Below are 11,105 nucleotides of genomic sequence, written 5' to 3' on the forward strand. Positions count from 1 at the left end.
TATTTAAGCAGATTTCACTCCAACATGGTTTCAGCGTGGATTAGTATTTACTTTTGTGTTGTTTTGTCTATTTGGCATTGTATAACCATTATAACAATAAAATTGTCCATTATTGGAGATATCAAGCTATTGTCTGGTTATCGAGAAAATGAGATGAGCGTTACTATGCAAAAGACAGAAAAAAAACCCTACCTACACAGATGCCAGACTAACTCATGCTCTGCTCCCTTACCGTCATTTTCTCAGAACATTTCCTCTTCCTGGCAAACAGGGGAAAAAAAATACAAAGATGAAATGATGAACAAAATGGGCTCAGCAATCATGCAAATACGTTCACCGGACAGCCGAAGCCGCCCTCCTACAAGAGGTGTCAGAAATGCATTTATCATCGTTGCCCATTTTAAGAGAACAATACAGCACTATTTATTAAACCCTAATTTCGGTTCAGTTCTTCCCCTCCACGAATACAGACGTTTCAGGGTTTAAGGCAGCAACTATTTCAGGTATATAAAGGAAAAGGAGCTTCTTGCCTTAGCGCTTGGTAATATTCCCAGACCTAACCTTCTATATTAGGTTTGGAATTTAGGCTTGGTAATTCAATATATAATTATTGTGGGGGCGTTTTGGGTATTGATTAATATTCCTACTTAGCCAGGGTGGCTTGGAATTTGCCCTCTAATTTGTTTGTTTTTCTCGCGAGGGCCCACATATTTTTATTTTATTTTTCTTATTAAGTGAAAGTTCCTAGTAGCTTTGCCTATTTAGAACTTCTAACTCATGAGTTGGATTTCAACAATTTTTTAAGTTTACTTTTGTGAGTGAGTTACTTTCAAAGTGTTGCTTAATACCCACTATGTTTTACACTAATTGTTTATCACTCAAAAGTGTCAGTACTTGTGGCTGCACAAATAAGCTAATGACCATTTTAAAAAGCTTTTAAATATTAGCTATTAGTACATGTGTGTTCTTGTTTGGTACACGTGTTAAATTCTTGGGGCTCCTTTAATATTAATAATTGAGGTCTAACATGACAAAAATATCACGGTTGTTGGAACTCGCAACGGTTTCTAGGGACTTTTCCCTAGGAATTCTTTTATAAATCACGTTGAACCTAATTTCAAAAGAAGTTGGTTCCTTTAGGAACGAACATGAAATTTAAGGAGCATATGTTTTGCTCACTTGAATATGCATTAGTAGAAAACTTCTATCTGCAATATGATTATAAGGAACATGTAGCCAAATATTTATTTATACATTTTGTGGTATGTCTTTAAGACTTGTTATTCAATGTGGATAGAATTTTTTTGTTTAATTTTTTTAAAGGTATAATTGTTTAATGGGGAGAGTAATGTGATTCGAGAATAATAAAAATAAATTCTTGAACTTATATGTGCATCTTACAGATTATGTTTAGTGGCCCCATTCAAGTATTACTTGAGTTCTATTAAACTATAATTACTTCGATTTTATTGTAACCAACTTGTGCTCTACATGAACAAATCAAACACCACTTATATAATCATAGTGTGACACTTAACAAGAGATTATCCTAGATGGTAATAACTTTCCACAACCTATAGATTATCAAATATAGATATTTGAGATTAAAGTGTGTATACTTTGTTGCATCGGTGTTTTGGATAACACTTAGTGGCTCATCATAATATAATAAGAAATTTTCCAATTTGCGTACTAAAAAATAGTCTCAATCTTTTATTGTTCTCGAAACCCTATACAAATTCCACTTTACCTTTGCATGTCTCCTCTCCACCAAGCCTTGTTCTTCCATCTTCCCCCTCCATTCAACAAACCCTGTCTCCTAAATCTTCTTCTCAAATCAACTACATTACTATAACCTTTACTAGCCGCATCTCACTTTCTATGTTGAATCTCAACTCTAATACTAACTTCATCTTCAATTAAGCAATCATACAAATAAGAACCCATTCATAAGGAAGGATGAATAATGATTAAAAGAAAATATAGGAGATCTCAAATGAGCTAGTGACCAGACTAATGAGCATTAGTTATCTGCATTTAGGGCTAGATCTCCCTTTCCAAGTCTTCGTTATGAGTGACTTAGATCCCTTGGTGAGGACCTCACTATGAATTATTACACTTCAACAAAACCACTTCTCACTCTAGTAGCAACTTCATCTTCAAATAAGTAATCATACAGATAAGAAGTCATTTATAAGAAAGGATAAATAATGATCACAATAAAATACAGGACATCTCGTAGGTCAACTAATGATATGGGCATTAGTTGTCTTCATTTAGAGCTAGATCTCCCTTTCCAAGTCTTCACTAAGAGTGGCCTAGATCCCTTGGTAAGGACCTCCCTATGAATTATTACACTTCAACAACAACACTTCTCATGGGAGAATTAATTTGAAATTATAGATTTAAAAAAAATAGAGTCATTTTCACAATCCCAATGAAGTGCTCAATCATGACATGAGATGTGAGGGGTCCCTTTACTTGCATACAAAAAATTTAATTTTAAGAAGACTTTATAATTCACAAACCAAATGTCATCTTTAGACAAGAGCTCAAAATTGGACAAACTTGCCTCTAAATTATCTTTTGATCTATCTGGAATGATGGATAGTTCAAAACTACCCTACATATTGAAGAAAGAGGGGATACAATGGTAGAAATCAAACTCTACTTAGCTACATGTTGTCATGATATTGGAATTGATAGCCAACATAATCATATAAATAGGGTTTGTTTCTAATCCAATGATATCCTATTGGCATTTATGTAAGGCATGCAATATACATAGGGGGAGGGGTGCATTTGTATATGCAATTTCTAACCTAGTTCAATGTTTAAATAAATTTATTTTTGTTTTTAGTATCTTAATTTGATGTAGGAGCATCCTAGGGAAGTCAACAATCATGTATGAAGGGGCTTCGTGCTCAAGTTTGTGGAGTTATGATTCATGCAGTTGAGGATCTATTTGAGGCATTTGGGGAACCTTTCCTTAAGCGTGTGTGATGTTTGGAGTCATCATCTTGGAGTTAGAGCCATTTTAGTGGTTGTTGGTAATGTGTTCCTATTTATTGGTAGAGCTTTGGAGATTGTATTTGTGGGCTTTGATCCAAGGGATTTGGCGTGTACACTCTTGGATTTGGATAGCTGGCTGGCACGTGGACCTATGTCCAAGTGTGTGTATTCTTATGCAGTCAAGTATGAATTAGTCATGTATTGTAAACTTGGGGCATGTCCTACATATATAATTTATGTCATGTTTAATATTTGTTGTCAAATCGACTTATGGCTTGAAAGGTGTATTTAATGTAGGTGCATTTAATTAATGTAATTAATTAGGCCAAGTTGTGGCTTGGTTTAATACAAGTAGAGGGTCTTGTGGAGTCTAGAGCTATTTTCATTCATCACAGAGAAGATGAGTAGCCAAGAGAAGTGAAGTGTGAGCAAAGCTAGTAGCTAAATGCGGCTTGGGAAACAAGAAGGTTGCTTGGTGGCTTGCAAGGAGAAGTTTAGACTATTCTTGGGGTTTCTACCAATTTGTGCACTTAAACTAGTAAGGATTGGATCTTGCGAGATCTTGGTGAAGCTTTATTGTATTTGTTGATGTATTTGGTTGTAAACTAGAAGACCTTATAGTCAAGCATGTTGGATGAAAATCTTATTATCAAAATTGGCATTGTGTGGATCTAAATCTCTATGTTATTATTTATATTCTATTGTGTGGTTGTTTGTTGCAGGCTAGGACATCTCTTTTGGGTATTGTCCTACTGGCAGTACATCAAGTGGTATCAAAGCGAAGGTTGGATTTGGTTGATTTGTTACAGGGGGTTTTCAAAGATCTTGGAAGATGCACCTGAGACAATTGGACCCTAGGGCAATTGAAGATCTCTATGATGTTGTGGAAGCAAGGATCTCAGAGAAGATTAAGGAAGAATTTAGGTATGAGATGGTGTTGATGAAGAGTGATACGATCGTTGAGATCATAAGTCCTATAGGTGGTGTAGCTCAGTATATGGGTACCAAAGATGGTTATGAGGAAGTTGTTAAAGACTTTGAGGTTGTTGGATTGAGTGGTGAATGTAGAATTGGTCGAGTTGAGAGACCTATGGGAAAAAAGGCTAGTCAGTTTGATAGATTTGGATCTCAACTACAGTTGAAGCATAAGATGGAGGTTTCTAATTTTTTATGTACTTTGAATCCTAAAGAAATGATTGATTGGATTGGTGAATTAGAAGACTACTTTGAGTTAGAGGATTTGTGGAGTCTAGAGCTATTTTCGTTCATCATGGAGAAGATGAGTAGCTAAGAGAAGCGAAGTGTGAGCAAAGCTAGTAGCTAAATGCAGCTTGGGAAACAAGAAGGTTGTTGGAATTCTAAAAGAATTCCAACATTTTTAGCACCTTGCAAAAATGCTCAAAAGAGAAAGAAGACTCTATGCAAAGTCCTTTGATGGATTTGTCTCTAGAGATGCAAAAAAAACTCTGAAGCCTTTATATAAATGTTGTATGGGTTTTCATGCAAATGTTATAGTACAATAATGTGATCCCATCTATTACTACTCAAAAGCTCACACTTCCCCAAACATATGACATTCATTAGGCTACCACTATTTGAGGGCCTCACTTGGGAAAATAATTGTCATCCATTTGTCTTTATATCTACCTTTTGTTCATGTCATTACCACTCTTTTCCTCTTCTAAGGTGACTTAAATAATTTTCCATACATCAGATTTGGTTGCAATCATGTACTTCTACTTTGTGATTATCAATTCCTTTATGAGGCCTATGTTTTTATGGTGAAAATGTGTGTATAAACATAACTCCTTCCATCCAAACAATTTAAATTATTTAGAGTCATCCTCTAGGATGCTATAGAACTTTGGAAATGCATCCAATATTCAGAATCTAAAAGGTTAAATTCAAACAAGGTCAAATTTTTTAACCATATGACCCATTTCTTGTGCTCCTATATGTTGTAAAAGTGTGATGATCTATTGACTTGGTTGCTGAAATTCTTCTCAACATACCAATACAATTCTAAGATGATATCTTTGCTTTTGATTCATACTTGACATTATATTTTAAAACAAGTTCTCATGTAATAACAGATGACAATCAATATTGGCTCTGTGAATCAAAAACATTTATGAGTTATGTATGTTCAACCTATTATAGATTATTGCAAATTTATATTATTTTTGAACCCAACATCTTATCATAGTAGAATAAAGGTTTATTATGAAATTTTAATTAAAGCTTTAGTTCTTTAGAAGAGCTATAAATCTTTTTTGTAATTAATGTTTCTAGAATTCATTATGCTTTCCAAGTTATTAGTTATTAATGTTTATCCATATTTTATTTAATACATTAATCATGATCTTTAAAAACCTTTGATTACTCTAATAAGTATAAGATAACAAAAACTTAAAATAAATTGATATATAATCAAATAGAATGAATTTATAATTGAATATTTTAATTCATAATATTTAATAAATAAAAATGAGAAAAATATTATAATAGAAAAATCTATACGTGGAAAGACATTTTGCTTGACAAAACCATATAGCTAAGTTTAGAAATATTTTATAAATCTAGACATGTTTCCTCTCATACCTTTCATGTCAAACTATGAGTGGCAAAGGAAATAATAAAACAATACTTACCAATAAACTACATTATCATTCTATATTAATATTGTTTACATGTTTTTGGGATGGATATATATATATATATATATATATATATATATATATATATATATATATATATATATATATATATATATATATATATATATATATATATATATATATATATATATATATATATATAATATTTTAATATAAATTTTAAACAATGGATCATAGTCTAAAACATTAATTCTAATGATTTTGTAACATTTTGATGTGTGAATGTATAAATTGTTATAAGTTCATTAAAATCTAATGTATCACTTATAATATTATAAAAATAAAAATATTATTTATATACAAAATTTACCATTGAATGAGATCAATAAATAAAGATGTCCTCTCCTATATAGTTTTCTAATTTTGAGCCTATAACTTATTCAACATAAAATGTTGACAATGTGAAAATTTCAAAAAAAAAAAACTAAATAACATAACAACTATGACAATATATGGAGGATTCAAGAAATCATATTAAATATTTGTTAGAAACCAATTAAAGCAACATGAATTTGCTAAAATTTTTGGAAAATCATCCCATAGAGGAGACATAAAAGGAGAAGTTCCCCAACATAATTTTTTTTTTTGAAAAAATCAGGTATTCCTGAACAAATGACATTGCTTGTCCATGCGTCCATTTACTAAATATAAATTTTACCTAAATAAAATAATTAAAAAAAATTAAGAAACCATTTTTCAAAAGTGTAGCTACATTTTATCATCAAGGTGTATTAGATGGTCCCTCTCCAGTAGCCCACTCCTAACTAATTTTTCTATAAAGTTATTTGCCAATGCATGCATATATTAAAACCTACCGATAAACAAAATAATAATACGCTAGATAGAATACATATAATAAATCGATATTTTATCCAAAGTAAAATATTTCCAATATGTCAATGGTGACTCACTAGCTTTGAAACATTCACAAGAAGTTTTCCATTTCCACTAAATTTGGTAAAAACTTATAACATGAACTGCAAACAAGAGTTTGTCTAAAGGGTTCAACACATAAGGCATATATTGATGAAAAGATGGCAATTTGGCAAGATCAAATGCAAAGCTAGTATACTTAAGAAAATTATTAATAGGCCATATCACTAGTTGATTAAACTTGAGAAAATAAAGTTCTCACCAAAATAAATTCAATTTTATGATCTCTATATATGGTATGTTAAGTGGTGATCTTCACAAACCAACCTAAGCAACTCTTCATGAGCTTTTGTTTTCTTCCACACAGACTTTATTCTTCTCATTCCTCATGCTTTCCCATAACAAGTTTACCATCTTCGACAAAACCATATATGAGAAATTGATTAAAACAACATAGAGAATTTTTATTTAAGGCTTTTAAAACAAATATTGTTTGTAGAGCATATGCACATATTGAATTTGTTTAGACGAATAGGTGTATTTGGAATTTTAGTATTTTTAAGCTTTAGGGGTTTTAAATGGCTAAGTGACATCACAGAGTAATGTGGAGAATCAATGAGCATGCACCCAACTTTGCTTAGGTTATAGGTTTTGTACAACTCATTATATATGGTGCAATTTTGATGTTCTTGACTGAGTTGCAATTGTGATGTTCATGATTGGCCTCATAGTGGAAGGATCTATGGTGGGATGCCCATACATTCACTATGATGGCCTCCATATTGATTTTGAAAGAACTCCCATCACATTTTAGGGGATACCCATGTCAACTATTTTAGTTAAGGGGTGGTATATGACACAAAGCCTCTACAATACAATGTTTCTCTAGATATTGTAGATTTTTTTCTATTATACACAGTTTTTTAATCATGTTGTACATTTTATCCATTGCTAACAAGTGTACAATGAACAAATATTGGATAGCAGTAGCACATGCTCATAGAACTATATGCATTGATTGCAATGACAATATTAAAGTTTCTCAAAGGCTCTTGAATTGTTTCATTTTTATCACCCAGTAGATATCTTCATTGCTATTTAATAAAGAGAGACTTTGATGGCCATAGATTTATCCCTATGAACAACCCATGAATTAATGTACATAACACACGAGTTTGCAAAAAAAAATCCAAACTTCTGTTCATTTTGTAGAAGATACTTTTTTCATCAATATAAATTATTGATTTGTTAACAAAGAAGAGAAATGTTTACTACCAATATCAGATGTGAATTCATTTTTTCACTGCTTCGGTGAGTTCCACATAGAAGATTTAATAATTTTCGTAAACCTTTGACTAGATGATTCTTTAGTTAGGGATTTGCAAGAATAAGTATTACATACTACAAAAAAATTAGTATACAAACAACTGAGCAGTTGCAGAACTGTGTTCAAGATTGAATGCTTGAAAATTTTGACCTATTGGATATTATTTATCAATAATGAAACACAAGGCTTCATCTCACAAGAAATTTTTTTAGTGTATCATTAAAAAGGCCAAAGATAGGGAAAGACCTACAACAAAAGACAAAATGATACACATTAAAATAAAATGAACACTCGCAATGACAAACACCTACAACACTAGTTGGAAGGAAAGACAGTGGCAAGATGTCAAGATGATCCCTCTTTGCATGTGCTCTTCTTTGCCATCATATTATATATGCAAGTGGTTGGCCTCCATCTGATAATGGGTTGCCATTGTAGTAAACTTACAAGTACTTGATATATATAAAACAACTTAAATCACTAATGCCAAAGAGCTAACATTTGATAAAATATATGATTTGTGACTTGATTTCAAGGAAAAAAAAAAAGAAAATTTATTGTTTAGAATCCCTCTCACCTAGATATAACCTCATATTCTACTTCACATGTACTCACCGATAAGTCTAAGTTGGCCAGAACAATGTGTAGTGCAATCCATATTCCATCAAAAAGTCTCATACTTCAAGATAGGATTGAAAATATTTTATCCAAATGATCCCACTTGGCCTTGTGAAGTTCAACGAAGATATTGATTAGCAACATTACTGTCATCTAAACACACTATATTTTCATAATAGGGAGTGGGGAGTCCGCAAAGGTACAACTATGTGGTGCTTGACATGGGCAATGACATAACATGGCTACCTTTAATGAAAAACTATTTACTGTCATTGAAAACTATTTACTTGCTAGAGTGAAAACCATTTACTATTGTCTAAAACCATTTACGAGCAAGAGTTTTCAGGCATGAGTCAAATCCTAGTTGGAGAGACTCCAAAAGGAAATCCTTCCAGCTAAATAAAATGGGAAAAGTTCTTTCAATTAAATAAAAGACTTAGGATAAAGTGCTCAAACCATAAGTTATAAATTGATAAATAGTAAAGTGATAATTTGATTAAAAAGAAGTCTACCTTGTTAAAGGATTTGGTTGATGCACCTGTAAGGATGAATCAGTGGCTCATCTCTAATCTGCAACTTTGATTCACTAGTTGAGATTATTTTTATTCCAATGATCATCTGTCTGTGATAGATAAATCTTTGATATCCCTTGTACTCCTTGTAGCCCTCTTTAATTAACACTTTTTCTCATCATATACTCTTCACATTTTCTATTTTTAGATAAGATATAATACATTACATATATATCAATCCAAATCATAACTTACTGGAGTCAGTTACAATACCAATTTCATCATAATCCACAAAGTTGGCCCAACTATTGTAACTTAGGTTCTGAAGAAAAACTCAATGATGTTCTGATACATGAAAAACACTACCAATGTTTAGAAATGTTTGGCACTTGGTTGAACTTGAAGTTTGATCCATACTAATCACTTCCAAGTAGCTTGAAATTGGTCAACACTGTGTAACTTGGTGAACTCTAAGAAACTTGGTAGCAACTGGACCATTGAGTTGACACTGTATGACTTGGTCAACACTAGATCCATTTTGTTAGACCTATGAGCTTGGTAGACACTGTTGGACTTGGTTAACACTACAGATCTTAGTTAAAACTACAATCTTCTTCACTTTCACTAACTAATTTGGTAGCCTTTGCTGCAATTGATTTGCATTGTACATTATTTATGAAGCTCAATAAACATTATGTAGCTCAAAAAACACTACAAACTAACTTAGGTGGTTGGTAGCACTGTATTTTGATTACTTAGCTCGAGAATAACTGAATCACTTGGTTAACACTACAAACTAAGTGATAAGATTAGTAGCCTCTATAGAGCTTGGTAGCAATGTAACCAATTGACTAAGTGTCGAGTCACTGATAGAAAAATTGACCTTAATGTCAAAAATCTCCCCCTTTGGCATTATTTATAAATTTTTTTATCAAAACAAAAATCTAATCATTCAAAATTATAAATCAAAACTTCCTTTGCCATCATTTTGTGTCTTCAACTAGGTTTTGACTTCCATCTACCATGGCTCGTAACATGCTCTATTTTTTTGATTTTTCAAAATTGCTTTTGTAAAGGTATTTTCTACTTATCCATACTATATTACTTCCCCATACATATGTTTCTCTATTATACATACAAATGGACTAAAGTATATTTCTCCTTCTTTACATATAATACTCACTTCTCCCCCTTTCTCCATTCTTATTCATGTATATATTCACTTCTCCCCATTTTTGACATAAATGCCAAAGGTGTATAATAACTATACAATAATACCAAAATGTGAGAGGAATTTAGAATGTACCTTTCGAATAAGTGCCATTGTCTTGTCCCAATTTTCCTGTAGTACCTTGCTTGTATACAATGCAATTTCAACTTTTGCTCATAACTCCATCATGTGGTCAACTATGGAGAAGTTGTTATCATGGATGAGTGTCTTTGCATGTGCAATGTATTTCTACAATTCATCCATGTTTTTAAGACTCATGCCTTGTATTTTTGCAAGTGTGGCCCTAATCCTAGCTTCTTCCTTCAATAATTCTACCTATAGATATGTCAGATATCTAATTTTTGAATAATGTGCAGAACTATGGATTGGGTCATGTGATAGCTGGTGTGTGCTTGCCTTCATGTCTTCATCTATCTTTGAAAATTTCTCCTTGATATCCTTTTTAAAGATAGATGTGTCACTTAACTTGATAAATAATGATATAACATTGGTGACAGAGGTTTCTAATGAACCAAGAATAGTAGCTAACTCTACTTGATCTATTGCAATTCTTTGTGCAACTTGTTATAATACTCCATTCTCAAATTTCCTTTCTGCTCTTTGAAGTAGCTTCTCTTGTCCATTCAAGTCTAAATTGAATTTGTGGACAATTTTTGCTAACTGATCAAGAATAGGTTGAGTACCATCTACCTCAATACTTAGAGCATCAACAAATATGCTCTTTGTGTCTTCAAAAACTTGATTTTCTTTCTTCTTCTCTTCTCCAATATTTTTTAGTGTATCTCTCTTCTTCAATAGTTCACCTATGATGTTCATTTGATTAGGGGTGAGGATAGAGATATCCCAATTTGGAA

General features: G+C 32.1%; 1 non-coding gene across 1 annotated transcript; it reads right to left on the minus strand.

Moving 5' to 3' along the window:
- Nucleotides 1-309: 309 nt before the first annotated feature.
- On the minus strand, nt 310-396 carry LOC149546033 (small nucleolar RNA snoR1). The gene has a single exon (XR_016354963.1). It is a non-coding gene; the product is annotated as a small nucleolar RNA snoR1 (small nucleolar RNA).
- Nucleotides 397-11,105: the final 10,709 nt, after the last annotated feature.

Source organism: Cupressus sempervirens, chromosome 7 (genome assembly GCF_028749045.1).
Source record: "Cupressus sempervirens isolate cs-2001-9-10 chromosome 7, ASM2874904v1, whole genome shotgun sequence".
NCBI lineage: Eukaryota > Viridiplantae > Streptophyta > Pinopsida > Cupressales > Cupressaceae > Cupressus > Cupressus sempervirens.